This window comes from Myotis lucifugus, unplaced genomic scaffold (genome assembly GCF_000147115.1).
Source record: "Myotis lucifugus unplaced genomic scaffold, Myoluc2.0 scaffold_130, whole genome shotgun sequence".
NCBI lineage: Eukaryota > Metazoa > Chordata > Mammalia > Chiroptera > Vespertilionidae > Myotis > Myotis lucifugus.
The window spans coordinates 2931643-2959364 of NW_005871178.1; the positions used below are offsets into that span (position 1 = coordinate 2931643).

Consider the following 27722-nt stretch of genomic DNA (forward strand, 5'->3'; position numbering starts at 1 on the left):
GCAGAGTCAGGAGTAGGGGACGAAGATGGAGCTTTTTTCCATTTCCTGGAATACAAGAATTAAAAAACAACATAAAGAGCTGCCTATGGAAAAACAGTGAAGACATATACTAATATAAGTGATGACAGGTTATTAGAATGGGAGTGTGATAGATGTTTCTTTTACTTTCCAGTAATTTGCACTATTTTGGTTTTATAGTTTTATGTAGTGTATATATATACACACGTATACATATCTGTTTATGGATGCATGCATGTATGCTCAGTTATATTAAGAATTTCAGGTACAACTCTTGTGATGTTCTATCCACTCCAAGGTAAATAAAGTTCAGGCATCCCCTTTGTCCCACTCTTCTGCATTTTCCCTCAAAGAAAGAAAACAAAGCACACACACACAAGTGACTTACTTGTGATGTGGCAGGGGCCTGGGGAAGGAGGTACCACGGATGGAGGTGATCTTGACGGGGCGGCCTGCCTAGAGTGCTGGATAAGTGCCTTAGGCTCCTGCACCTTAGCCCTCTTTCAGGGCCAGCAGCAGGATTAGGAGTCAGACCACTGTGCTTACCTCCAGTTTAGAGCCCGTTCGGGCCACTGTCGCACTTCCCAGGCATGTTCCATGGTGCACTAGCATCATGGGATGCTTTCCCTGCAAAGGGCACAACAGAGGTGTAGACGACATTGCACTCTGCAGCCAGAAGTGGAGAGTCACTAGATACATTAGCATAGTTCCGAGAAGTACGGCAGCTGAAGCTGTTGTTGGTTAACCCACTGTTTTTAACCTGACTTGACCACGGGACTTTCCATACCCTGCTTTCCCTACCCTACCCCACCCCCCTCCAAGAAAAGGTATTGCATGTAGCGCTCTTACTCTGCAGATCATGCTTTAGGGATTCCTGGTCTCATAGGCTTGTCAAGGAAAAGGCAAACTGTTCCATTCTTGATTATGTAGGATTTGTGAGAAGCTGAGCAGTTGTAGGGAACCGGGTGGAAAATCCGGGCCTCATACCTAATCCTTGCCCCACCCTATAGCATGGACCACCCACACACATGAGCGTCAAGTCAGTGGCCACCAGCCCCATCCAGCCCTTTACCATCTTCTGGGCTTCTAGGAATTAGAGGGGTCAGGTATGTGAATAGACTGGGACTTTACCTTTTTCCCATCATGTGATAATTATAACCTCTTCTGTTTCTTGAGAGTCACATTGTTCTTTTCTTTTGGGCCCAGAGCCTTCACGTGGCAGGAGAGCCCGCTTGAGCTCTTAGCAAGGGGTTGGAAGGTGTGTGTAGAAATTCTGTTGATTGGGAGGGTCCAGGGAAAGTGCCAGAGCATTGTGGAAGATTACCCGTCTTGATAATGGGTCAGGGAGAACCTCCTGCAGAGGGGGACCATGGAGAAATGGTTGGCCATACTTCTTAGGCCAAGCCTGAGCCCCCAAACACCTGGATTTTCAGAGAACTCTGACCGAGGCACCACCTGCTAGCAGTTACCACCAAGATGCAGAGACAGGGTCCATAAGGCAGTGGACCTGGGATGGGCTTTTTAAATGGGTTTTTAACAAGCCCTGGCCACCCCCACTCCTCCGCTGATGGGCTTTCCAGAACTTAACGTGGGTGCTTTTTAAAGCTTAGATCCTGTCAGCGATTTTCAGCTGGTGTGCCGTAAGAATTTTTAAAACATGCAATACCTGACTATTTAGACTGGGGCACTGACCTCTTTTCCCTTAATTTGTCAAATAAAAAAAAATGATAACAGCCAACACAATAGCCATTTGGTGTGAATGAATCAATATTAGACCTATGTTTTTTTGTCAGATCAGCAAAAGATATATTTTTTGGTGTGCCGCAGACTTTTGGTAATTGGTGTATGTGTGTCATGAGACGAAAAAGGTTGAAAATCGCTGCTGTACACCAGGAATAAACTTCTGCAGTTCTTGACAATCTGAATAGGTGCTATTTGCAGACTTGAGCTTTGTCTTTTGGGAGTTCAGAAGGTGAAATAGCTGCAAAGGTTCAGAGACCTGAATTTGTGACCCAGGTTAGGAAATAAGAGAACTTGAACTCCCTGACCATCTACCTGAAAGGAAGAAGAGAGCAAAAAGAAGTGTAAAGCAACTTAACCTTGGAGGGAAAAGAGCATGTGGTGAGTGCCTTTGTTGACAATACCGAGGAAACAGCTGTGTCAAAACAAGGGGGCTGCCTCCCCCTCCCAGAGTAGCAGCCGGTCAGCTGCTCTGTTCCCTCAGGGCTGTTCTACTCGTCTTATCTGTTTGCTAGGGAAATCACGTGCCCCAGAGGACTGCACATGTAATACGACTTGTACATTCTTTTGTGACTGTTTCCCAATATTAAGAACTATTGCTGTTATGAATAACCCATGAGTTCATTGTGAAGCATTGCTGAATTTGTACTCTTCCCATTACGTACTTATATATTCTACCATGTAGAAGACAGGTCTGTGAAAATGTTAGATGTTTTAAAAGAGGACCCCATGCTTTTTTGAAAAGGTTGGAGTGATTATGGTATAATTATTTTCCCCCCATAGTAGTCGTCTGTTGGTTACCTACTTTGGTAATGTGATTATTTTGGAACGGTCTGGAACAGTGGTTGCCAACCTTTCGGACCTCACGGACCACCAGTGATCTGCAGACCACCAGTTGGTGACCGCTGGTCTGGAAGGTTTGAACTTCTTGGCATATACCTTGACTGTCTGCTTGTATTTATGTGCATGGGGAAGTAGGTTAGGAGAGAGAAGGGGGAAAACTATTAAGTCATTCTTAATCATCATTCAAAGAGATGAAGTTCCATTTGACATCACCGATCTGCTGTTACTAAGATGCTGTCTAAACTGAGCCTTCTCCTTTTGAGATGAAGTGCTTTCTTCCCTCGGGATGTCTTCCTCTACCAAGCAGCAGCCTTCCATGGTGCCAAGTGTTCAGATTTGCCCTGACTGCTTTATGGATTTCAAAACACTTCCATGAACATTATCTCATTTCATCCTCACAGGCACATCTATTTAGATTTAGAGGAGCTTTGACACTTATTCAAAGTCACAGGACAGGAACATAGTCCGATCAGCTCTGAATCATGACATGTGAATGTCTCTAGAGGGTCTTACCTTGGTGTCCTTTCAAATGACATTCTTTAAATATTTGTTCAGTACTAACTTAGAGTTGAGAGGATGAGCACTTTGTGAAGGAAGGGTAGATGCTAGACATGGAGGATGCTAGAGGTAGCACTCCAGTTTTTGTCTTCTTAGCAGACCTGTTTTGTCCTCTTTTGTTGCCCATGCATTCCCCCTTTCAGTTATATTAATCAAGATTTTCTTTTTTAGTGTAAGTGACTGAATACAAATAGGCTTAAGCAAAAGTGGGAATGTATTGACTCATTTAAAGGAGAAGTCCAAGGATGCATCTCATTTTGGGCCTAGCTGTATCCAGGGACTTATAAGCTGCCATTAAGACCATCACTTTTGTTCCCTATCTCTGGTCTTTCTCCTGCTTTGTTCTCTAGTAGAGTCTCCCTACTGATGGTATTAAGAGACCATCAGAAGTTCTTGGTTTACATCATGTCTTCCCAGCAGCCCCAACAGAAATTTTCTCTAACAGTTCCTAACAATATCCCCAAAGAGTTGAAAAACATGGAATTGATTTAGGTTATTTGCCCAACCAGGAACCAGAGGGATTGGCTGCTCTGATTGGCCATGCCTGGGTCACATGCCAATTCCTAGAGCCTGGTGGAGTCAAACCATATGGGAGTCCAACTCCCAAACCACATGCACTGGAAGTGGGGGAAGTGGTTTCCCAAGGAAAAGATGGCTTCTGGTGCCAAGACATAGGGAAATGGATGCTGCACAGACCAAGGCAGCAAGTATGTAATACAGAAATGTTCTTCTGTCCCTTTAAATACCCAGAAGCTTATCAAACTATTCTTTAAACAACATTCAGAATGCTCCTTAAGCAGAATGCTGACCAATACAATTTTCTCGGTTACATTACAGAGTGGCTCCATAGGCAGTTTCCCAACTGGCTCCCTCTTATTCCAACTCACCAGGTAAGGAAGTTGAAGGACAGAGTGACTTGGCCCATGTAGCGCAGCCAGGACAGGGCAGAGTTCGGACTAGATCCTGGCCCTAGAACCAGTAAGCACTGTTGACGTTGCCACTTGGACAAGCCCAGCAGCACAGCCTTGCTTATCCCACAACCCACTCTGGTTGTGGCTGCTAGCTGGTCATACCTTGAGATCTCCAGACTTAGAAATGAAGCCAGCCTGGCCCAACATAATCACAACCTACTTAAGGCTCTGCAGAGGGTGTGTAGCCACTGTGGCCACTGCAGTGGACTCTGTCTAGCCTGCAAAATATGGTCAATGATTTAGGTAAAAGACCACGCTTAAGAGTCCCCAGAGAGAAAATAAATGGAGGAATACACTCTATGTTGTTAAAAGGAATAGCTCAGGCATGTGAGATTGGGAGGGAACATTGCTTTTGGCTTTAGGTATTCCCTATTGGAGTGATTTAGAAGGAGGCACTGAGCTGCAGTGGGATGTCTGGAAGAACCACTTTTGGCCCTGAATGCTAGGTTTGAGAAAGACTGGCAAAGGACCTCTAACGGGGAGCTGGGGGGTTGGGGGACAAGATTCAGGACTCAAACATGAGGCTGCCACAGACCTAGAAAAGTTGTCTTCAAAGGATAAGGACTCTTTTTCTCAGTGGCACTGACTCTACTAGACAATGCACTTGGTACACTGGACCTAACACTGTTGTCTGGTGGCATGATGACCAGTGTCCCCTTCCCTTCTGGGAAATTTTACAAGGCATAAGAGAAAATCACTAAGCCAGCCACACCTAGAGTTGGACTTAAAATGGAATTTGTTAGCTTATTGGCTGGGCTTCATTCCAAGTGACTTTAGACTTGTTCGTCATCAAATGTGTCCTGAAAACACTTGCCATTGCTGAGGACATCTAGAATGATAAAGTGTAAAACCTAAGGCTACAGATAGTTTTCTAGATATTTATAACAAAGAGCTCCTCTGTGTGTGTGTGTGTGTGTGTGTGTGTGTGTGTGTGTGCGCGCGCGCATGCACGCACGCTGGGAATTGAACCAGCAACCTTTTAGTGTACGGGACCATGCCCAACCAACTTGAGTCACATTGGCCAGAGCAAAGGGCTCCTTTTTTGAAATAAGGATCTCATCTTCCCAGGTGATCACTCTGAGGAAGATGCTATTTATTTGCTCAAGCTGGGACGCCCTTCACATCATTGACCTGAGAATGCCTGTGGCACCAGCTATACTTGGGACTGTCCTTCTTGCTCTTTTCTGTCTGCTGATTGCTTCCCAGAGGGGTCTGGATCTATCCCCACCTTTACTTCATCCTTTCTTCTCTTGCACTAAGTGAAATCTACAGTGGCCAGACTGGCGGTTGCCATGGTACATTTGAATCATTGGTACATAGAAACTACAATTCTGGGTCGCTAAGGACCTGATAGTTTTGTGTATTGGGTTTTTTCTTATAGAGTCTATAAGAAAGAAATGGTGATAAATTGAGTCTTTTTTTTTTTTTCTGTTTCCTCTTATCAACAAAAGTGAAACCTTTTAGAACTGCAAAAGTGATGTACCTGGAGCAAGGTGAAATTCTAAACCTTCAAGAGATGGGCGTTAGAAGGAGATGCCTAGAGGGGTAGGGGTGAGTCACATGAGTGTGGAAGCCAGCTGGGGACAGAGAAGCTGGCCAAGAACTCTACTGTGTGTCCCCGGGGGTCTTTTGGCTGGATTTCCCCTGGACCTATATCCATGCTGGCACATGGTATGGTGTGAGGGTAGGTTATCCTTTTTTTTTTTAAATTTTGTTTTATTGGCTAAAAGTATTCCCAAGATTTTTACATATGTCTTCCTTCCTCCTTCCCTCCCCCCCCCCCCCCCCCGCCCCCGGCCCTTGAGAGAGTAGGTTATCCTTAAGGATAATTCCAACTTCAGAATTTGACACCTTTAAGTGGTATATAAAAAACTGAGAGCAACGATAAAATAAAAATCCCAGACCCAGGATTTTGTTTCTCTCCTCCATGACAATCTTCCAACAGCCATCTTGGTGGCCTTGGAGATACCATCCTTTCTCAAGATGGTGACGAACTTGGTGCGGTGTTTGCCTATCCCATAGCTTCCTCATCTTCCAAAGGCTGAGGGCTCAGGTTGGGCTCTGGGATAAGTGAAGAGAAGAGAAAGAAAGGCTGGACAGGGCCCCAAGGCATGGGCAGTTATGGGGCTGGATGAGGGAAGGAGAGGCAGGGCTGCGTCAGTGCCCTGGGGGAGATTCATCTTACACGGAAGCCTGACCTGGATTCCTTGGCTGCTGTGGGATCTCAGTCACCAGAACCTGTGTGGACTAAAGGACAAGAACAGTTTGACCTACTCCTTGGTGATGACCTCACTTGGACATTAAATTAATAAATCCAATTGAATGGAGTCTTTGCTGGGAATTGAGGATCTGGCATGTAGGAGATTCTTTGTTTCTAAAGCCACAACGTGCATTTTCTTACTCTTGAGGTTATTCTTTTTCAGTAGGAAAGTGGCTCCCCCCTTTCCCCTCCACACCCCTACTCTTTGATGAAGCTTGGAACTGTACTCAGCAGCTGCTTTCACACTTAGCTGGAGGGTCAGGAGTGTCCAGGGTGGGAGGTCCTCCCAATAGGCAGAGTGAGGAGTTAGCTCGTGAAGAAGATTATGATCTGTTCAGAAGAAAAACTCTATAGAGGAAAAATATTTGAGTGACAATTACTACCTCATCTTCTGAATGTCTCTTGCAGCTCTTTGAGACTACATTTCCAACAGAACCATGTAGCTCTCAGCATAGGCACTTTTGTCCTGTCCTGGTGATGTGTCAGATCATCTCCACCTCCTGTTAGTTTGCTGTGGAGAACAGGAAGCCAAGCTGGAGTCTTCTCTCCTGTGTGTCGCGTAGGGACAGAGATGTCAGGTTTTGTGCTTGCTTCATCTCGTGTCCTGTCCTCCCCTGCCCTCCCTTTCTTGTGTCCTGGGTTGGCTGTCCAGTAGTAGTAGGGTCAGGTATGGGGCTTGGCTGTTTCTATGTTTTCCAGGATGACTACCGCACACACAGCACAGACACCAGCTGAGAATGAGGCCTTTGATGCCAGCTGTTGGGTACCTGTCTTGCTGCTGGCTCTGCCAAGGCCTGTGATTCCTTCTGTCTCCATTTTCCCGCCTTGCAGCCAGTCACAAATAGCAATTTCCTCAGATGTTTGAATCCCTTGGAAATTGGTCTCTGAACTCAGTTACGCTGGGGTTGACTATGGGCCACCCTATCAGAATTTCCATCTAGGACTCTGGTTTCCCTAGAGCAAAAGGAAAATAAAACTGTGAAAGGGAAGTAGAAGAGTAGGAAGGTGGTGTAAGGACAGTTTTTCTGATCTAAATAAAGTCCTGCCATCATCACCCAAACAGCCCTTCCTGGTTTGGGCTCTGTATTAGTCTCCTAGGGCAGCTATAACAAAGTACCACAAACCAGGTGGCTTAAAATAACAGAAAGTCATTGTCTCAAAGTTCTGGAGGCTGGAACTAACTCCAAAATCAAGGCCTCAGCAGATTTGGTACCTTCTGAGGGAGAATCCCTCCATTCCTCTCTCCTCAGCATTCCTTGGCTTGTAGTTGTATCACTCTAATCCTCCCTCTTCTCATGGTATTCTCCCTGGGTCTCTGTGTAGGCATGGCAGTCTTCTTATCAGGACACCAGTCATATTGGATTAGGGGCCCACCCTACTACAGTGTGACCTCATCTTAACGTTTTCTTCAATGACTGCATTTCCAAGTAAGGTCACATTCTGAGGTTCATCATATCTTTTTTTTTCCTTCTTTTTTATTGGGGGCGGGGGGCGGCGTAGCACATATTTCAACCTGAAACAAAGACCAAAGACTGACAGACCTGCAACAGGTGGACCTGGAAGGAATTATGAGGATAATTTGAAAACCCCATGCCAACATAGTGGTTTTGTTAAATCTACTGGGAAGTTGTCTAAACTCTAAGGCTTCACAAAACCCTATATCTCTATATATTGTTCTGTTAGGACTTTGGTGGCAAGTAATAGACATAAACTTAATGAGCCAGGGCTCTTTGGGTTGCAAGTGATGGAAACCCAATTCCAGTTGGCTTAAACAAAGAAATAAATGTATTGGCTTACATAACCAGAAAGGCTAGGATGGGTCTGATGTTAGGCAGGATAGAATCTAATGCTCATATGATGTCCTCGAGGTCTTTCTGTCTCCATCTCTTGGGTTGGCTTGTCTCTGGTTGATTTCAGACAGCATCTCTTCACAAAGGGGGAAAGTGGTGCTGAGTGTCCCAAACTTACATCCTTCAGCTTAGCCAGCAGAAAAAGACCTCTTTCCAACTCCCTATTTCAAGCTAGGGAAGGCATTGATGGGCCTTGCGTGGGTGATGTACCTAACCACAAACCAATCATTATGGCCAGGGGGATAGGTACCATGGTTGGCCTGCCTGAATACCTTGGGGGAAGCATCCATGATAGTTTGTCCTAATACAGCCTCATGCAAATTGGGTGAGGAATTCCCCCAATTCAAAAGAAGGGGGTGGGGAAATGCATTGTTAGACAAACACCATCGCTGCTGTGACTCACTATGTATTTCAAGTTAGTTTAAAGAAATAAAAAGTGGAATTTATTATAAGGATACTTGCTTGTCCCATGGAATGCAGGGCAGGCATATAGCTGAGCCTTAGGAAAGAACTTGAAAGCTATCGGTGCCTAGGCAGCTTCTTTCTGCTGATATGCTTTATTCCTCTCTCTCTGAAATTCTCCTTTCTTTGCTTCTTAGTCTATTTGCTTCTTAGTCTATCTAGTGGGAAGAAAGTGGTTTCCCTACAGCCTCCCAGTTTTTACCTTCTCCATTCAAGGAGCATCCTAATTTAAAATCCCCAGGGAAGAATCTGATTGGACCACCTGTGTCAGTTCCCACCCCAAAACCAATCAGTTATGCTCAGAAGGATGGGGATCACACACCAGAAACATTAGGTATATACAGAGGAAAAGTAAATATATCAGTTAATATCCTAAAAGTATAAGAAGTCCCTAGGGTTATCCAGAAGATCATTTATTCTAAGACCTTTATTTTGCAGATGAAGAAATGGAAGCTCAAAAAGGTTAAAGGCTGACTCAAGATGGCATATATACACACACAGAGGCCAGATAATGACTCATCTAGAACTGGTACCCAGGTCCCAGAATTTTCATCCCATTTTTTTCTACAAGATCATGTTTGCACCAGACACCTAGGCTTTCATGGATTCCTACATTTAGTCCAGTAATAATTTCAATAATTTAACCCAATAATTCCAATACTTAGTAGATGCTTAACTTATTGAGCATCTACTGGATGCCACGTGTTTTTTTTTTAACCGTAGGATCTTATGTGAGCCTCACAGTCACCCCCTGAACTAGGTGTTTTCATTACCTCATTTGGTCTGGGGTGGGCTCTTCTTAGGGTTTAATGCAGGAAACATACTATTCCAGCTATTTAGTTTTGGGCAATTATAAAGCAGAAAGGGATTTAGGTCAAAGAATGAGGTGCTTACAAAATCACTGGGAGGGCTGGAGGATGGGAAGCAACTGAGTTTTTGGTCTCAAGGTCATTTCACCACAGCTGAGATCTGGAGGTTTGTTGACCTGCCAGCCTATCACTGCTGTCACTGCCACCACCCACTGAGCAGTGAAGCATGGAGTCGGGTCCCCACCAGCACTCCCCTTCGCCAGAGCCCACTGTTTACCTGGAATTCCATGGAAGGATGGCAAAGTGGAAATGCCTTCTTTCCACTTTCCAAATCTCACAGGAATACACATAACTGGCAGAACCAGTTCACACCCGGAAGCTTCCCGACTTCTCCACTTAGGGGATGAAATCGAGTTGGAGAGAGCCAATGGCACTGTCCAGCCCTCCCACATCTGCATGTTTTCTGTATCTCTCTTTTTTCAATGAAGTATAATCCTATATAATAAAAGGCTAATATGCAAATCGACTGAATGGCAGAACGACTGGTCACTATGACATGCACTGACCAACAGGAGGCAGACGCTCAATGCAGGAGCTGCCCCCTGGTGGTCAGTGTGCTCCTACAGGGGGAGTGCTGCTCACCCGGAAGCCCTGCGGCAGTACTAAGGATGTCTGACTGCCAGCTTAGGCCCACTCCCCAGACTGTGAGAGGGTGCAGGCCGGGCTGAGGGACCACCCGGAGTGCACGAATTTCATGCACCGGGCCTCTAGTTTTCATATAAAAATGCATACATTGCAAGTGTACAGTTTGATGTTTTGACAAATGCATATACTCATGGAACCGACACCGGAATCAAGATATATAATATTTCTGAATTGCCAGTAAGTTCCCTCTGCCTCTTTCCAGTCAGTCCTTCCCACCTCCCGCTCAGAGGTATTCACTGTTCTCATTTCATCCATTTATTTTGCCTGATAATCACATCAGTATCCTATCCTAGAACTTAAAGAAAATAGAACAATACAGCATGTATTCTTCTTCTGTGTCTGGCTTCTTTTGCTCAAAATAATATCTGAGAGACTCAACCACATTAAGTGAATCCATAGTTCCACCCTTTGAAAAGTGTTCCATTGTATGAATATATCATATCCTTTCACCAGTTAATGGGTATTGATATTGTTTCCAGTTTGGGGCTATTATAAAAATAGCTGCTTAAGTCTGTTTTTTAACACTCCTGGTAATTCTGAGGTAAGTGGACCACATTTTGAACAACACTGCTCTAATGCAGAAAACAAATTCAGAAAGGTTAAGTACATTGTCCAAAGCCATGGAGCCAAGAAGGCATTGAGGCCAGAAGGGGATTCACGAGCCCATGCTTGCGTTGTGTTTACTGATGTCCACTGGCCAAAAACAAGCCATGTGGCCAAGCTCAGATACAAGGTGGGAAGGGGCCATCCCCAGGGAATGGTGTGAGTCCTTAGCCCTGTGGTTCATTTGTGGCCGTTCATGTAACAATCTATCAGAGCCTGGAAGTTTATGTTACAGAGGCAATGGGGAGCTAGAGAGGGCTGAGCTAGAGAGAGCCAGGGAGTTAGTAATAGAGGATTAAAGAAAATTTCAATGGAGCTAGAAAAGGTCAAAAGAAATGTTCTTTGAAGGAAGGACCCATGCTCCTCCTACTCATCATTGTGGCCCTCACAGCTCTCAAAGCCTTCACAGCACTACAAAAACACTTTCTAACCTGAATTAAAGTGTCAGTGATAACACTGGGATTTTAGGGCCTAGAGCAGTGGTTCTCAACCTTCCGAATGCCGCAACCCTTTAATACAGTTCCTCATGTTTTGGTGACCCCCAACCATAAAATTATTTTCGTTGCTACTTTATAACTGTAATTTTGCTACTGTTATGAAGTGTAATGTAAATATCTGATATGCAGGATGTATTTTCATTGTTACAAATTGAACATAATTAAAGCATAGTGATTAATCACTATGTAAAAACAATATGTAATTATATATGTGTTTTCCGATAGTCTTAGGCGACCCCTGTGAAAGGGTCGTTCGACCCCCAAAGGGGTCGCAACCCACAGGTTGAGAACCACTGGCCTAGAGGAAGGATGACTAGATGATAACACACTAAAAGAAGCCAGACTTCTTAAGCATGGAAGGACACGCACTAACGGGAAAAACAATTACAACTGAAAACAAGGCAGGCATCATGGAGAACATGAACACATGCTTGTTCCATAAACAAGTTGTATGTCTACTCTTTCAACCAGTGTTCATTATTTGCTTGACTGGAGCCATCTTTCTCAAACTGTGGGTCACCAGAGTGTGTGGAATACCCAGGTTGATGGTTCGAAATGGCTGAGCGAGGTGTCTGAGTGGATGGGCCTAAGACAATTTCCCTGATTCCATGTTCTTCCTGTGACCTGTAAGGTGATTTAGAAGTCGCTGCCTGCCCCAGTGGGGGATAGCAAATATGTATGCCGTAACCATACCGTCTTGCCCTTATCACTCTAGTGCAAGACAGAATATCCATCTTTTTTTAAAAAAACATATATTTCTATTGATTTCAGAGAGGAAGGGAGAGGGAGAGAGAAATAGAAACATCAATGATGAGAGAGAATCATTGATTGGCTGCCTCCTGTACGTCCCACACTGGGGATCGAGCCTGCGACCAGGCATGTGCCCTGACGGATCAAACCATGACCTTCTCATAGGTCAACACTCAATGCTAGCTGGGCGACAGAATATCTATCTGCCAGCACCTTTGTGATCTGCCAGAGGGCTTTCTGCGGCCACTCCCACTGTAGAGGGACCAGTCCTTAACCAAAGACTGACAGGTGTCAGTACAGAATATTAAAACAAAACCAATTATTTACTACCAACCTAGAGGCAAAGAATGTCCCTCATTCTACCAATCAAAATACAAGTTTTGACAAAATACAAAAGACTACAGTCTTATTAATATCCTTTTGTTGTTGTTGTTAATCCTCCCCCAAGGATATTTTTCTATTGATTTTTTAGAGAGAGTAGAAGGGAGGGGGAGAGAGAGAGAAAGGAACATTGATTTGAGAGAGACACAATTGGTTGCCTCCTACACACACCCTGACCAGGGTGGGGATTGAGCATGCAACCAGAATCAAACCCAGTACCCTTTAATCCAGCGGTTTTCAACCTGTGGGTCGCGACCCCTGAAAATACATCCTGCATATCAGATATTTACATTACGATTCATAACAGCAATATTACAATTATGAAGTAGCAACGAAAATGGTTGGGGGTCACCACAACATGAGGAACTGTATTAAAGCGTTGCGGCATTAGGAAGGTTGTGGGCCAGCACTCTACCCAGTGAGCCAAACCAGGTAGGGCATATCCTTCTACTTAGAAATGTTCAGTAAGGATTAAGGAACAAGTCCTTCCTTGCATTTCTGCAGCTGCCTCCTACTTGGTTTCCTGACTCCAATCTTATTTCCCTTGGACCTACTTCTGAATGATCTTTGAAACGCAAATATGATTTTTAAGCTTTATGAGAGCCGAGATGAGGTCTCAGCCTCCCTTGTATCTTCAGCAGCTAGCAATGCCTACACATAGTAGGCACCCAGTAAGTGTTTATTGACTGGATAGTATCTGAAACCCCCAGCTCATGGGCAGATTATGTCGCAAAAGATTTCTCTTGTAAGGAGGTCTTTGGAATTTGGAATACATTGGAATACAATGATAGGTGATTTTTTAGCTTGTCAGACTAGCTTCTGAAAACCAAGTTTACCCATGATGTAGCCTAACCATAGTCCCAACTTTCCTGGTTCCATTGAGCAGGAGAGCATAAAATGAAGAAGGGAGGAGGAAGAAATGGAAGGAGCCATTGGAAACGGGATCATGTGTCGTTAACATCTTTTCACACTTTCTTCTTTGCACTTCTCTGTCACTGTGAGTGCCTTCTCTGCACCTGTTCCCCACCATGCCTTCCCCAACTATAGCAACACTCCCTCTTACCTTCTCCACACTGCCAATCACAGTCCTATTCTGAGTGGAAGTAAATTCAAATACTAAAAGGAAAGTGCCCTGATTTGAGCAAAATCACACCCCAGATGTATATTTAATAGCTCTTTTAACCTTCCTAGAGATGTTTCCAATTTTAAAAAATCAACATACATTAAATGAATCTTTAATTAGAAGTCACTATTAACAAGAAATGAAGAAAATATACATATAGTGGAAGATATTTGGGGGCAGTCACTCCCATCAACCTTTCAGCCATTTTTTTAGAGCTAATTAGATTATTCTGAATTTTTTATAACTGTAGTTTTTAATTATTTATTTTTAAAATTTTTATTAAATTTATTGGGGTGACATTGGTTAATAAAATTATACAGGTTTCAGGTGTACAATTCTATACTACATCATCTGTATATTGTATTGTGTGTTCACCACTCCAAGTCAAGGCTCCTTCCATCACCATTTATCTCCCCTTTACCCTTTTCTAGCTCCCCTCAACCCCCTTTCCCTCTGGAAATCACCATGCTTCTATTTTGTTTGTTTTATTCATTAGATTCCACATATAAGTGAAATAATATAGTACTTGTCTTTCTCCGAGGGGCTTAATTCCACTTAGCATAATACTCTCCATGCTGTCTCAAAAGGTAAGATTTCTTTGTTTTTTATGTCTGAATAGTATTCCATTGTGTAAATTTTTATCCATTCACCTACTGATGGGCACTTGGACTGCTTCCAATAATGCTGTATATAACTTCGGTTCTTAAAGATCCCTCCCTGCCTCCTTTTCCCCACAGGCCTGGTTGACAAGGGGACATTTGAATGAGCACTGTTGTGGGTGGGAAGGTATACAAAGTGGGTCCTTTTTCATTGCCTTTCCTGATTTGCCCCCTCCTTGGTGGCTTTGCTCCAGCGATGTGCACCTTTGACCTTGCTCTGCCTGTGGGGACACTAGAAGGAAGCCCAACCTCAAACTGTGGTCAGCATCAAAGAGCAAGAATCAGGACAATTGGAGGGAATTTCTAACTGGATAGTCTGGGGATTTCCATTCTAACATTTGTATTCTCTTTAATTCTGTGTTATTCAAATGCATTTAAATTCTGCCTCCACAAAGAACTATGTGACCAGGGGATTTCTGCTTTTGCAGCTGTAGGAAAGAAATAGGGTTAGAAAGGATTAAAGTGATAGTTTTCTAGGGTCACACAGTTACTTAGAAAAGAGCACATCTCCCTGCTTCTAATCCTATTCTTTTTTGATAAAACATAGATACTTCATATCACTTAAACTATAAGTTTCACCTTAATAAGCTTAAAGATTACCTCTCCCCTCTTGAGACAGAAAAATAATAAATTTATATTTACAGCATTTCCCTGTTGGCAGGAGATAACATTTCTCAAAGTATGTTATTCCATTGAACACTGGTTATTTTTAGAAGGGTTTCAAACACAAAAGTCTACTCTCTGCCATCTTGGAGAGTTATGGGGCATATTAGCATATTTAAAGGTTCTGAGAAATCCAGCTACAATAAAAATTAAAGTTTGTTGAACTCAGCAATCCCCAATCTTACTTGGTTAAGAAAGTCCTCCCCCTTTTTCTTCCTCTCTCCTTCCCCTCCTCCTTTTCTTTCTTTCTTCCTTCCTTTTAATGAAACATCATTACCAATTAAAACACTTTGAGAAGTGTGGTAGGCAGTTAGACAGACATGAGCAGAGCAAGGACTCTGGCAGCCGTGGGCAAACTACGGCCCGTGGGCCGGATTCGGCCCGTTTGAAATGAATAAAACTAAAAAAAAAAAAAAAGACCGTACCCTTTTATGTAATGATGTTTACTTTGAATTTATATTAGTTCACACAAACACTCCATCCATGCTTTTGTTCCAGCCCTCCAGTCCAGTTTAAGAACCCATTGTGGCCCTTGAGTCAAAAAGTTTGCCCACCCCTGGTTTAGACACTGAGATTAGCCAAATTAAAAATAAAATCAATACTTTTCAGAGATATATCAGAATCAAGAACCTCTACAATGTATTTTTACAGTGTTCATATAAAGTCCAAAATCCTATATAATAAAAGGCTAATATGCAAATTGTCCCCTGGACCAGGACTTTGACCGGGCGTTCAACCAGGAGTTGGACCAGGGGTGGGGCCAGCCAGCCAACTACCCACAGCCCTTTTCCCCAGCTGTCCCCTACCCCCGGCTGGCCCGATTGCCCTGATCGAGGAGGGTTGACTGGACTCCGCCCATGCACGAATTTGTGCACCAGGCTTCTAGTTTCTAGACATAACAAGAAATAGGATAATGTGATTCCATACTCAAGGAAAAAAAGGATCAATGGAGATCAACCTTAAAATTACTCAGATGTTGGATTTGGCAGATAAAGATTAAAAAAACACACACAGCTATTATAATAACTCATAGAGATAAAGGAAAATATGCTCATCATAGAAGAACAAATAGAAAATCTCAGCAGAAAAAGAGAGCATGTTTTCATACACTTGAGGGTATATGTAGCAGCTTGTTTTAGATTGCAAATATCAGACATCATTGTCAAATTGGTAAACAATGGGGCTCATCTGGGTAGAAGTGTAATAGTAGTGTAGACTTCAGGTGCAGTATGTTCAGGGCTTTCAGTCCATTCTCGTCAACCACCTTGGCTCTTCCATTCTCATGTCTTGCCCATCCTCTGTCTGGTTTCCCTCATGGTTTCAAGATGGTACCAGCAGTAACTGTAGTTTCTTTTCATACCCAGCACGTAAGAGACACTAGCTTCTCCTTGGTCTCTCTTAAGGCCAAGAAAGAACTTTTCTACAAGTCTTTAGCAGTCATCACCTGGTTGTCTTATTGTTTGAAATTCAACCATATGCTCATTATTGAATCAATCACTGGTTGGCTTATACTAATCAGTCCACCTCTGGGATCAGATTCGTTCAATCACAAGGGCTGCATAAGGAGGGGGGTCAGTACCTCAACAAAATTGAGATTCTGTTAGTAAAGATGAAGGGGAGAATGAATTCTGGCATGACAACCAATGATATCCACCTCTGTTTATTATGCTCTGAAAAATTGCCTTGCTTTTTTCTTAAAGGTGCTTTGCATTTTGTGACTGGGATTAAGTTTGATCCTACCTTGATATATTTGTGGCCCATTCATAGGAAATGCACAAAGCTTCCTTCCTGCTTCCCATTTATGCTCCTACTCTTTATTTTTCTTTTGCCTCGTCTTTTTTGTCCATTTCTAATTTATTCTCTATTTTATATATTTTATTAACCATATTAATTAAAACAAATAAACTAGCTTTAAGCAAATAGAATACAGATAATTTACTTACGATATACACCCTTCCCTCCCCATAATGTCACTTTGTTTGTAAATATCTAGATGTATAGATTTTTTTTAAAATTTCTTTATTGGTTAAGGTATTACAAATGTGTCTTCATCCCCCCCATTAACCCCCCACCCCCCCACCCCCCACTCATGCTCTCATCCCCCTGTTGTCCGTGTCCATTGGTTTGGGTTATATGCATGCATACAAGTCCTTTGGTTGATCTCTTCCCCTTACCCCCACCCTCCCCTACTTCCCCTCTGGGGATTGATAGTCTGATCGCTGTTTCTCTGTCTTTGGATCTATCCCTGTTCATCAGTCTATGTTGTTCTCTATATTCCACAAATGAGTGAGATCATGTGGTATTTATCCTTCTCTGACTGGCTTATTTCACTTATCAATTAAAAAATATATTTCATTGATTTTTTACAGAGAGGAAGGGAGAGGGATAGAGAGTTAGAAACATCGATGATGGAGAAACATTGATCAGCTGCCTCCTGCACACCCCCCACTGGGGATGTGCCCGCAGCCAAGGTACATGCCCTTGACCGGAATCGAACCTGGGACCCTTCAGTCCGCAAGCCAATGCTCTATCCACTGAGCCAAACCGATTAGGGCAAGAGGTATGGATTTTTTACAGCTCCTTCCTGCCAGCCATAGACAAGAGGTAGTTGGTGCCACCAGTATGTCATTAATTTTTGCATTTTATTCCCACTCCCTTTTGGAATATTCTTCTTAAACTAATATTTTGAGAAGATAAATAAATGTTTTATTATCTTTGATGACAGAAACCAGGATGAATTATGAAAATGTAATATTTTTTATAGTCATTTAAAAAATCACCCTAAGTAGAAATTCTTTTTAAAAAGATAAAGTTGAACTAATTTCAATATGAAAGAATTGCCTGTCCTTACTCTTGCTGGGAATTTTGTATTATGTGGTTATGTTTTTTTAAAAAATATTACCTGTAACCATTTGGCAAAAGTAAAGTCAGATCCCTTCCTTATTCTATATATCCAAATAAATTTAAAGTAGATATAAGATTTAAATGTAAGTCTTAAGACCATAACATGGATCCTGAGGATATTATGCTAAGTGAAGTATGCCAGTCACAGAAGGACAATTACTGAATGCTTCCATTTATATGAGGTGTATGAAATAGTCAAGTTCATAGAAGCAAAGAGTGGGGTGATGGTTGCCAGAGGCTATGAGGAGACAGAAATGGGGAGTTGTTAAGCAGTGGGCATAAAGTTTCAGTTAAGCAAAATGAATAAATTCTAGAGATCTGCTGTACAACCTTGTACTTATAGTTAACAATCCGTACTGTATCACACACTCATGAATTTAAGAGGATAGCTCTCATGTTAAATATTCTTACCACAATAAATTTTAAATATTTAAATGTAAAACATAAAAGAAAATATGAGTGAATATAAAATCTTAGGGAGGGAAAGAACTTTCTAGGCATAATACCAAGCAAACACATTATAAATAGTAGCTAACATCTACTAAGGCAGTGGTCGGCTAACTCATTAGTCAACAGAGCCAAATATCAACAGTACTTCTTCAAAATAGACTTGCCCAGGCTGAAAACCGACTTCTGCGCATGTTTATTGAAGGTGAGTTCTGTACATACAAAAGCTGGGTAAACTGTAAAGGACCACCTCGTGTTGGTTCCACCCTGCTTAACAGGATGGAACAAGAAAGAGCAGCCAATGTCCAGTCCACGACTGCCGAGCTGCCTCCTCTCACATTTCTTCCTTTGTCTTCATTCAGTTTCTCTTATTTAAACTGTGCTGCTCACCTGGCCAGTGTGGTTCAGTGGTTGATTGTCGGCCATGCACCAAAATGTCGCCAGTTTGATTCCCGGTCAGGGCACATGCCCTGGTTGTGGGCTCAATCCCTGGTGGGGGGCGTGCAAGAGGCAGCCAATGGATGTTTCTGTCTCGTTGATGTTTCTATCTCTCCCTCTCCTTTCCTCTCTGAAATCAATAAAGATATAAAAAAATAAAATCAATAAAAACATTAAGAAATAAAAAATAAATCTTGTTACAGTTGCTTTATTTGAAACATAAAACTTAAAAAATAAATAAATAAACTGTGCTGCTCAGTTGCTCACATGGAACCCCCTCAGCTAACCCAACAGTACAGGGTCCCTCCCTCATCCAGCCAAAGAACTCAGCAAGGAGCCCGCTTATTTCCTGGGGACAAAATGGCATAGATTCTGCAGCTGAAAGATGGAAGAGAATGGAGCCCAAACACACATGGTAGCTCTCAATTACTTGGCAACTGGCCATTTCTTTTTTCTTTCCCATTCTTTTTTCTGCAGGCAGACAAACATGGTCAGCCCTCACAGCTTAAAGAGAGTTGTGTGTAGAGACAGATGTTGAGATAATTGCTAATGTAAGCAATTTACAGTTTAAAATTTACAGGAAGGAAGTAGTTGTAAAGACAATATTGCCATTGCCAAAGAGTTTGTGGAGCATCACATTCGGTGGTGTGACGCTGGGAGCCATCACTGCTCTGTCATCTTCCATCCATAGTCATTCTCTCAGTGTTTGTTTGCTTTTATTGCTGCTAAAAACGTGAAGGAAAAGGAAGTCCTGCCCATTTCTAAAGCACTGGTAAATGCAAACTACTGTGGTGAAGAAATGGATCCTTGACAAGAATGGAGGCTGGGAATTTCCCAATCTGCTGCATTCCAGTGGATGAGGGAATAGTCAAATTATGGGTGGTTCCCCAACGGGAAGAGCACTGTTGGGATTACTGACCACAAAAAGAAAAATTTCAAAATTTCCAGTTATGTTACTTTAGATTGCTGTTTTATCTCTGGGAAATCCACTCTTAACAGCACCAAAGGCAGTTTCTAAAGAAAAAAGGAGAAGAAAAAAAAGAAGATGCTACTTTGGAAGATGTCACTGCTCCATCCTTCAAATAGCCACATGGGGAATATGTAGCAATTTCCTTGTAAGGAAATTCTGTACAAAACATCCTGTAGACTGGACCTTTCCTGAGAGCTGACTGACAAACCTCACCTAGGCTCTGAGGAAAGATACTGAACTCCGAAGTCAGCGAACCGCATGGGTATTTCTGACTGAGCCTTAAACGCGGAGGCAAAATGGGTAAGTATTTGAGGCACAAGCTATTTTCTTATTCTTTACATTTCTCTGCAGGTGATTTTCATAACATGATGAGATTATCTAGTTAATGACTATGCTGCACATCTATTGGGGAAAATAGTCTATTGATATATTACACTAGAGACCCAATGCATGAAATTCGTGCAAGAGTAGGCCTTCCTTCCCCTGGCTGCCGGCACCAGCTTCCCTCGGGCCTCTGGCAGGCACCCGAACCCGGGCTTCCCTCGCAGCCCCAGCTTCGTCCTGAAGGATGTCTGGTCTAATTAGCATATTATGCTTTTATTATTATAGACTAGAGGCCCGGTGCACAAAAATTTGCACTTGGGGGTGGGGGGTGGGGAGGGGGGTCCCCCAGCCCGGCCTGTGCCCTCTCGCAGTCTGGGACCCCTCGGGAGATAACGACCTGCTGGCTTAGGCCTGCTCCCGGGTGGCAGAGGGCAGGCCCAATCCCTAAGTGCAGCCCCTGGTCAGGCTCAGAGCAGGGCCGATTGGGGAGTTGGGGCGCCGCCCCATCATGCACAGAGCAGGGCAGGTCAGGAGGTTGCGATGCCACCCTCAGTCACGCTCAGGGTAGGGCTGATTGGGGGGTTGGGGCACCGCCTCCTGTCACACTCAAGGCAGGGTCGATGGGGAGGTTGCGGTGCCACCCCCTGTCACGCACAGAGCAGGGCCAATCAGGGGGTTGGGGTGCTCCCCCTGTCATGCACAGAGCAGGGTCGATCAGGGGGTTGGGGAGCTCCCCCTGTCACGCACAGAGCAGGGCCGATCAGGGGGTTGGGGAGCTCCCCCTGTCATGCACAGAGCAGGGTCGATCAGGGGGTTGGGGAGCTCCCCCTGTCACGCACAGAGCAGGGTCGATCAGGGGGTTGGGGAGCTCCCCCTGTCATGCACAGAGCAGGGCCGATCAGGGGGTTGAGGAGCTCCCCCCTGTCACTCACAGAGTAGGGCCGATAGGGGAGTTGGGGCACCGCCCCCTGTCACACACAGAGCAGGGTGGATCAGGGGGTTGGGGCGCTGCACCCTGTCACACTCAGGGCAGGGCCAATGGGGAGGTTATGGCTCTACCCTGTCACACACAAAGCAAGGCCCGTGGAGGGGGGTTGGGGCGCCACCCTCTATCACCCACAGAGCAGGGCCGATCAGGGGGTTGGGGCACCGCCACTGTCATACTCAGGGCAGGGCCGATGGAGAGGTTATGGCTCTACCCTGTCACACACAGAGCAGGGCCGATCAGGGGGTTGGTGCGCTGCACCCTGTCAAACACAGCCGCAGGGCAATCAGGGGATTGGGGAGCTCCCCCCTATCAGGCACAGAGCAGGGCTGATCAGGGGGTTGGGGTGCCTTCCCCTGTCACGAAAAGAGCAGGGCGGATAGGGAGGTTGTGGCCCCGCCCCCTGTCACACACAGAGCCGCAGGGCGATCAGGGGGTTTGGGCGCTGCCCCGTCACGCTGATCCCGATGCCGGGAGCCTCGCTGCTCCGCTGATCCCGGTGCCGGGAGGCATATTACCCTTTTACTATATAGGATAGAGGCCTGGTGCACAGGTGGGGGCTGGCTGGTTTGCCCTGAAGGGTGTCCTGGATCAGGGTGGGGGTCCCCACTGGGGTGCCTGGCCAGTCTGGGTGAGGGGCTGAGGGCTGTTTTTCGGCTGGCGAGTGACTGAAGCTTCCAATCGCTCCTTGTTTTCTTTTTTTTTTATTTTTTATTCTGGGCCAGCTTTAGCACTGAGGCCTCGCTGCTGAAAACATCGATACAATGTTTCGGTCCGGCTGGGTTTCAGTCTGGCTGGTTTCTGGGGTTTTGTTTAGCTTCTTATTTGCAACATAGTACATAGTTGCTTAGAGTTGCGGCTGAGAGGCCGGCAAGTTAGGTGGGGAACGTTGGAGTCCGCAGTCACTGAAGCAAGCAAGCCTCCCTGCTTGCTTCAGTGCCTGGCTGCCGGCCGCCATCTTGGCTGACAGTTAATTTGCATAAGGATATGCTGATTAGCCAATGGGAAGGGTATCGGTCGTACGCTAATTACCATGTTTCTCTTTTATTAGTGTAGATTATTTTTATTGGTGTTGGGATTAAGACTTACTATTAATGAAATTCAATAAATTAAGAAGTGTGCAATTCAATACCATCGGCATAATGGAATAGTCACTTGAAAAATCTTTCATTTGAAGAATTGCTTGAAAAGACTACTACTTTAAGACTAGATTTACTTTATTATTGTAACCTGGAAAATTGATAGAAGGTATGCCAGTTTTCACAACCAAAGAATCCTATGACCTAAGAATCTCTGAAGGATCATGTATTTGAAATAGCTTATTGTAAGTGGTTTCATTGTAAATTATTAAAATCCCTAGCCAGTTCTAAATGGCTTTCTCTGACTATGTCTAATTTCCAGGCTTTGTCAAGGAGTGGTTAGGTTTACTTATTTTATTAAAGATAATATTCTGTTCCCTAACAAAAATGTAAATGCATGTTTATTGAAGAGCATTAGAGATTACCTATAGGCCTTTAGAGATCATTCCTATTAATATTTAGCTGTTAACATTAGTCGTTTAGTCACTTTTCTCCCAACCTTTTTGTTGTTTTTAAAATTAGAAAACAAAAAATGCTCATCGTAAAAAAGTTTATACAATATAGACAAAATGTGGAAGTCACCCTATTATGGGCTGAGTTGTGTCCTCCCAAATTTATATGCTGAGTCATTACCCCACTACCTCAGAATGTGACTATTTGGGGATAGGACCTTTAAAATGTGATTAAGTTAAAATGAGGCTGTTAAGGTGGACCCTAATCTAATCTGACTGATGTCCTTATAAGAAGAGGAGATTTGGACACATAGACACCAGGATACATAGAGAAAAAGGACACAGCAAGCAGGCTGTCTGCAAGCCAAAGAGAGAGGCCTCTGGAGAAACATGTGGACACCTTGATTTTGGATTCTAGCCCCCAAAACTGTGAGAAAATAAGTTTATGTTACTTCAGCCACTCTGTTTGTGGCATTTTGTTATGGCAGCCCTAGCAAACTAATACATACCCTTTACCCTTTCTCCCACCATTTTCCCCAGTGGTAACTATGACCGACAGTATTCTTCCAGATTTATTTCCTAAGCTGTTGCACACAGAATCATATATAGGAAGGGTCTTTGTTTACACCGATGGGATCATGCTATAAATATTGCTCTGTGACTTGCTTTTTTCACTTAACAGTGTGTCATAGACTTTCCATGCCAATACATACAGAGAACCACCTACCACATTCTTCCTGAAGACTGCAATTTTCCACTGTAAGAATGCGTCATGATTAATTTTCACTCCATTACGGATGAGCATTTGGATTGTTTTCTTTTTTCTATATTACCAGCAATGCTGCAGTAAAAACATCTTTTTACATTTGTGGTTGGGCTCATATGCTAATGCATCTGTAAGAATAATTCCAGAATTAGAATTACTGGGCCAAGGAGCAAATTCATTTAAAATCTGAAAGCTATTTGTCAAATTACTTTCCATAAGGACTTAAGCAATTTCCAGTCCTATTAATGTATATGAGACTGTCTGTTTCCCCATTTAGGCTTTTCTTTTCTTTTCCTGTTTATAGGTATGTAGGAAATAAGTGAACAAATGCTTTAAAATAGTTTGCTAAGGTGTCCCTCTGCAAGTTAACTTCTAGTTTTCTTTTGGAACCTGGTTAAATGATTAAAATGGCATCCAAATCCAGTAGGCTCAATAAATGCTTGTCAAATTGCATTGGAGTGGTCTGCTTCAGCTGCCATAATAAAATAACACAATCTGGGTGGTTTAAACAACAGAAATTTATTTTCTTATAGTTCCATAACTATTGGATAGAGTCCTCCAATTTAAGGTAGAGAGAACCACAGCCAAGTGTTATTCAAACTTTTTTTGACTATGATCCTCCATAAGAAATATATTTTATGTTGTGACCTAATCCCTCTGCCACACACACATACCTGAAACAAAAGATTGATCAAAAATACTTATCTTGCCCTAGCTGGTTTGGTTCTGTGGATAGAGTGTTGGCCTGCAGACTGAAGGGTCCCGGGTTTGATTCTGGTTAAGGGCACATGCCTGGGTTGCGGGCTCAACCCCCAGTAGGGGATGTGCAGGAGGCAGCCAATCAATGATTCTCTCTCATCATTGATGTTTCTCTCTCTCTCTTCCTCTCCCTTCCTTTCTGAAATCAATAAAAATATATTTTAAAAATACTTATCTTAAAAATGTAACTATTTTGTATTCTATACTATTCTAATAATCTATACTAATAAAGGGGTAATATGCTAATTAGACTGGATAGACTGGATGTCTTCCAGATATCCTTCCAGACAAAGCCACAGTAGCGGCAGTTAGGGCGATCAGACTGGCAGGGGAGAGTAGTTAGGGGCAGTTAGGCTGGCAGGGGAGAGCAGGTTGGGGCGATCAGGCAGGCAGGCAGAGGGGTTAGGGGTGATCAGGCAGGCAGGCAGGTGAGCGGTTAGGAGCCCCCGGATTGCATGAGGGATGTCCAACTGCTGGATTGTGAGAGGGTGCAGGCCAGGCTGAGGGACTCCCTCCTACCCCCCTACCCCCGTACATGATTTCGTGCACCAGGCCTCTAGTATAAATATAACACAAATACTATACATATATTTATGCTCCACTATTCTGTTCTATTTAGTTTCTTAAAATAAAATGGTTGTGTTTCACTAAATTGATTTCATAACCCACTAAACTGTGTCCAAGTCCAACTCCACGAATTGAGACACAGGGAATTGAAGTGACTTATCCAATGACACAGAAAAGAATAAAAAAGGAGGGACCCATCACACCCACTGCTTTCCCTCATAGTACAGCTCAGTTATTTCAGAAACGGGTTGATTTAGACAGTTGTTTGGACTCAGCACATTCAGGTAGCTGTCATTCACTTTGCACTGAACTCATGTTTTTATAATTTGGTAAGTAGTCTGTAACCTGCCCCCAGAGAGAGCCATTCGTAGGCCACAGTTTTAGTGAAACTAGTAGACACAAAATTTTTTTTCAGGTCTTAGGGAGGGATGCGTATGGTGGAACTGTGGAGGGTTCTGGATTTAAAGTCACACAGACAAGGGTATAAATCCCAGCTGCAACCCTCTCTAGTTTTGTGATCTGTGGGCAAGAAGCTTCTCTATCAACTTCCTCAAATGTAACACGGCGTTAATAATGATGATGATGATGATAATGACAACAGCCACCTTATAGAGTTGGATGGATTGGGTGAGGTCATTCATGTGAAATATCTGTGTGTTAGTTGCATAACATTTTAAACATGGTTTGTACTCAGTATATGTAGACATTTTGATGATGACAGCCATTAGCTAAGTCTAGTCCAGCCGTGGGCAAACTACGGCCTGCGGGCCGGATCCGGCCCGTTTGAAATGAATAAAACTAAAAAAAAAAAAGACCGTACCCTTTTATGTAATGATGTTTACTTTGAATTTATATTAGTTCACACAAACACTCCATCCATGCTTTTGTTCCGGCCCTCCGGTCCAGTTTAAGAACCCATTGTGGCCCTCCAGTCAAAAAGTTTGCCCACCCCTGGTCTAGTCCCAGGGAAAATGAGGCAACTCTGTGGATAGAAACCTGAAAATCCAGGAGAGACCAATGGAAATTACCTACAATGAAATCTGAAAAGAGGCAACTCTACTTGGGTTCCATTAATTCCAGGTCCAGGGGAGCATATGTAAGATTCTAACAAACTTATGTAGATTTACAATAAAAATGATAATAGCAATCAATAACAAGTGGTAGGTTTAAATATGAACTGGGATACAGGGACTCAGTGATAAAAATTCAGTATCAGTGCTCAACCTAGAATGGACTGAATTTGGAGGGAGTTTTGGCTTTCTTAAACTGGCAGGTTGTGACAGGTGGCTTTCTTCTGTTGCAGTCACCCCTCAGTGGGTTGGAAGGCTCAGTCCTGTTGCTAAGAGCTCAACCCCATCCCTTCTTCTCACTCTATTACACTTCATCAGAAGCACAAAGTTCCAGAAGAAGTGGCCACCTATGGTGGGCCTGTGTCCCGTTGCTTGTACATAGTAGGCACTCAAAGAAAAATTTAGAGTCAAATTGGTTGCTGATACCATTCTCTTGCTTCTTAGTGGACTGTGGTTTCTTCTTGCAAATCATCAAATTCTTTTCTGCTATGACTCATACTAACAGAAAGACTGATAAAATATTTTGTCAGCAGTAACTGAAATGTGTTATTTTCTTTTTTACTTAAAAGTGCAGTGTGCCCTAACCGGGTTGGCTCAGTGGATAGAGCGTCGGCCTGCGGACTGAAGGGTCCCAGGTTCGATTCCAGTCAAGGGCATGTACCTTGGTTGCGGGCACATCCCCAGTAGGGGGTGTGCAGGAGGCAGCTGATCGACTTTTCTAACTCTCTATCCCTCTCCCTTCCTCTCTGTAAAAAATCAATAAAATATATTTAAAAAAATAAAAAAAGTGCAGTGAATTCACTAACACTGAAATCAGAGCCAAGGCTGAATGATGACAGAAGGAAGTGAAGCATTTTCTTACAGGACTAGCCTGAAACTTCCTCCTTCCCTTTTAATTCATCAGACCAATGATTATAAATGTAGCAATAATTATAGGGTAGACCTGGTATTCTGAAAAATGTATCCACATGCTTTGAAAATACTGTTCACGTGAATTACAATGACCACTAGTCATAAATGATCTACAACAGACATTCACATTTTTAATGCAGACCAAATATGAAATATCTGGAAAATTCACTAATTAGATAAAATTGCTCCCTCTTTCTCTACCATGGTACCCATATGCGTTTGGGGGGAGGGTACTTTGTTTACTTATAATGTGAACAACAAGGACTTTTATTACCTCCTGAGAATTTGAAACTATTGATACTGGAATGGGCAAGGGGAGAAATGACATATCAGATATTGATTTATCTTGGGAAGCTGAGTGTATCAGTTTCACTGGAGTTTTATTTTATTTTATTTTTTTTGGAAGTTGCTTTTTAATAATAAAATACAGAGGGGAGGGCAGAGGGAGTGCAGCAGGTGGTGGGGTGTGCTGCTGCACCAGGTTCTGCGCTGGCTACACAAACCTGCTGCTGCTGCTTCTTGGTGGCTGCCTTGTTGGCAAGGTCCTTGGCCTTCTCTGTAGCTGCCAGTGCCATCTCCTTTGCCTTCTCCTTGGCTTCCTTGGCTGTCTCAACAAGGGTTTTGGAAGGGGCCTCACCTTGCAGCTTGGCCAAGATGTATTCAGAACCCTTCACTGACTTGGTCACATTGCTTTTGAACCGGGCGAGACCAAATTCCTGGACAGCTCTGGAGATGCCAAACAAGCTAGAGGAGACCCAAGCTTCCCGGTGGATTTCGGTCCAGCCGCTGTTATCAGAGTTCACACAGTAAACACATCGTTCCTCCACCACCATCAACCGGGCGTGGTTGATGTTCCAAGTGAAGGTGGTCATGGTCTGGTTCTGTGGGTCCACAATAGAATCCTCCAGGATGTACACCGAGTGAGCAACATTGGCAGGAAATAGTCGCTCGGCCCAGTGGGGCATCCTGTTGGTCTTGGTCAGGAGTCTCCGGGACAGGAGCTTCTGGTCAGGGGTCACCTCCCGGTGCACTATGTCGTCTGGGTGCTATAGGGATTCGGGTACCGCTGCCAAAAGGCAGCGAACACTTGGTCCCGGGAACTCCGGAGCACTCTGTGGCCCAGGAAATACTTCACCATTGTCCCGGCCGGGCGGGGT

The 27722-nt window shown here is 43.7% G+C and overlaps 1 pseudogene; it reads right to left on the reverse strand.

Moving 5' to 3' along the window:
* Window positions 1-6: 6 nt before the first annotated feature.
* Window positions 7-27722, reverse strand: LOC102425354 (annotated as a pseudogene).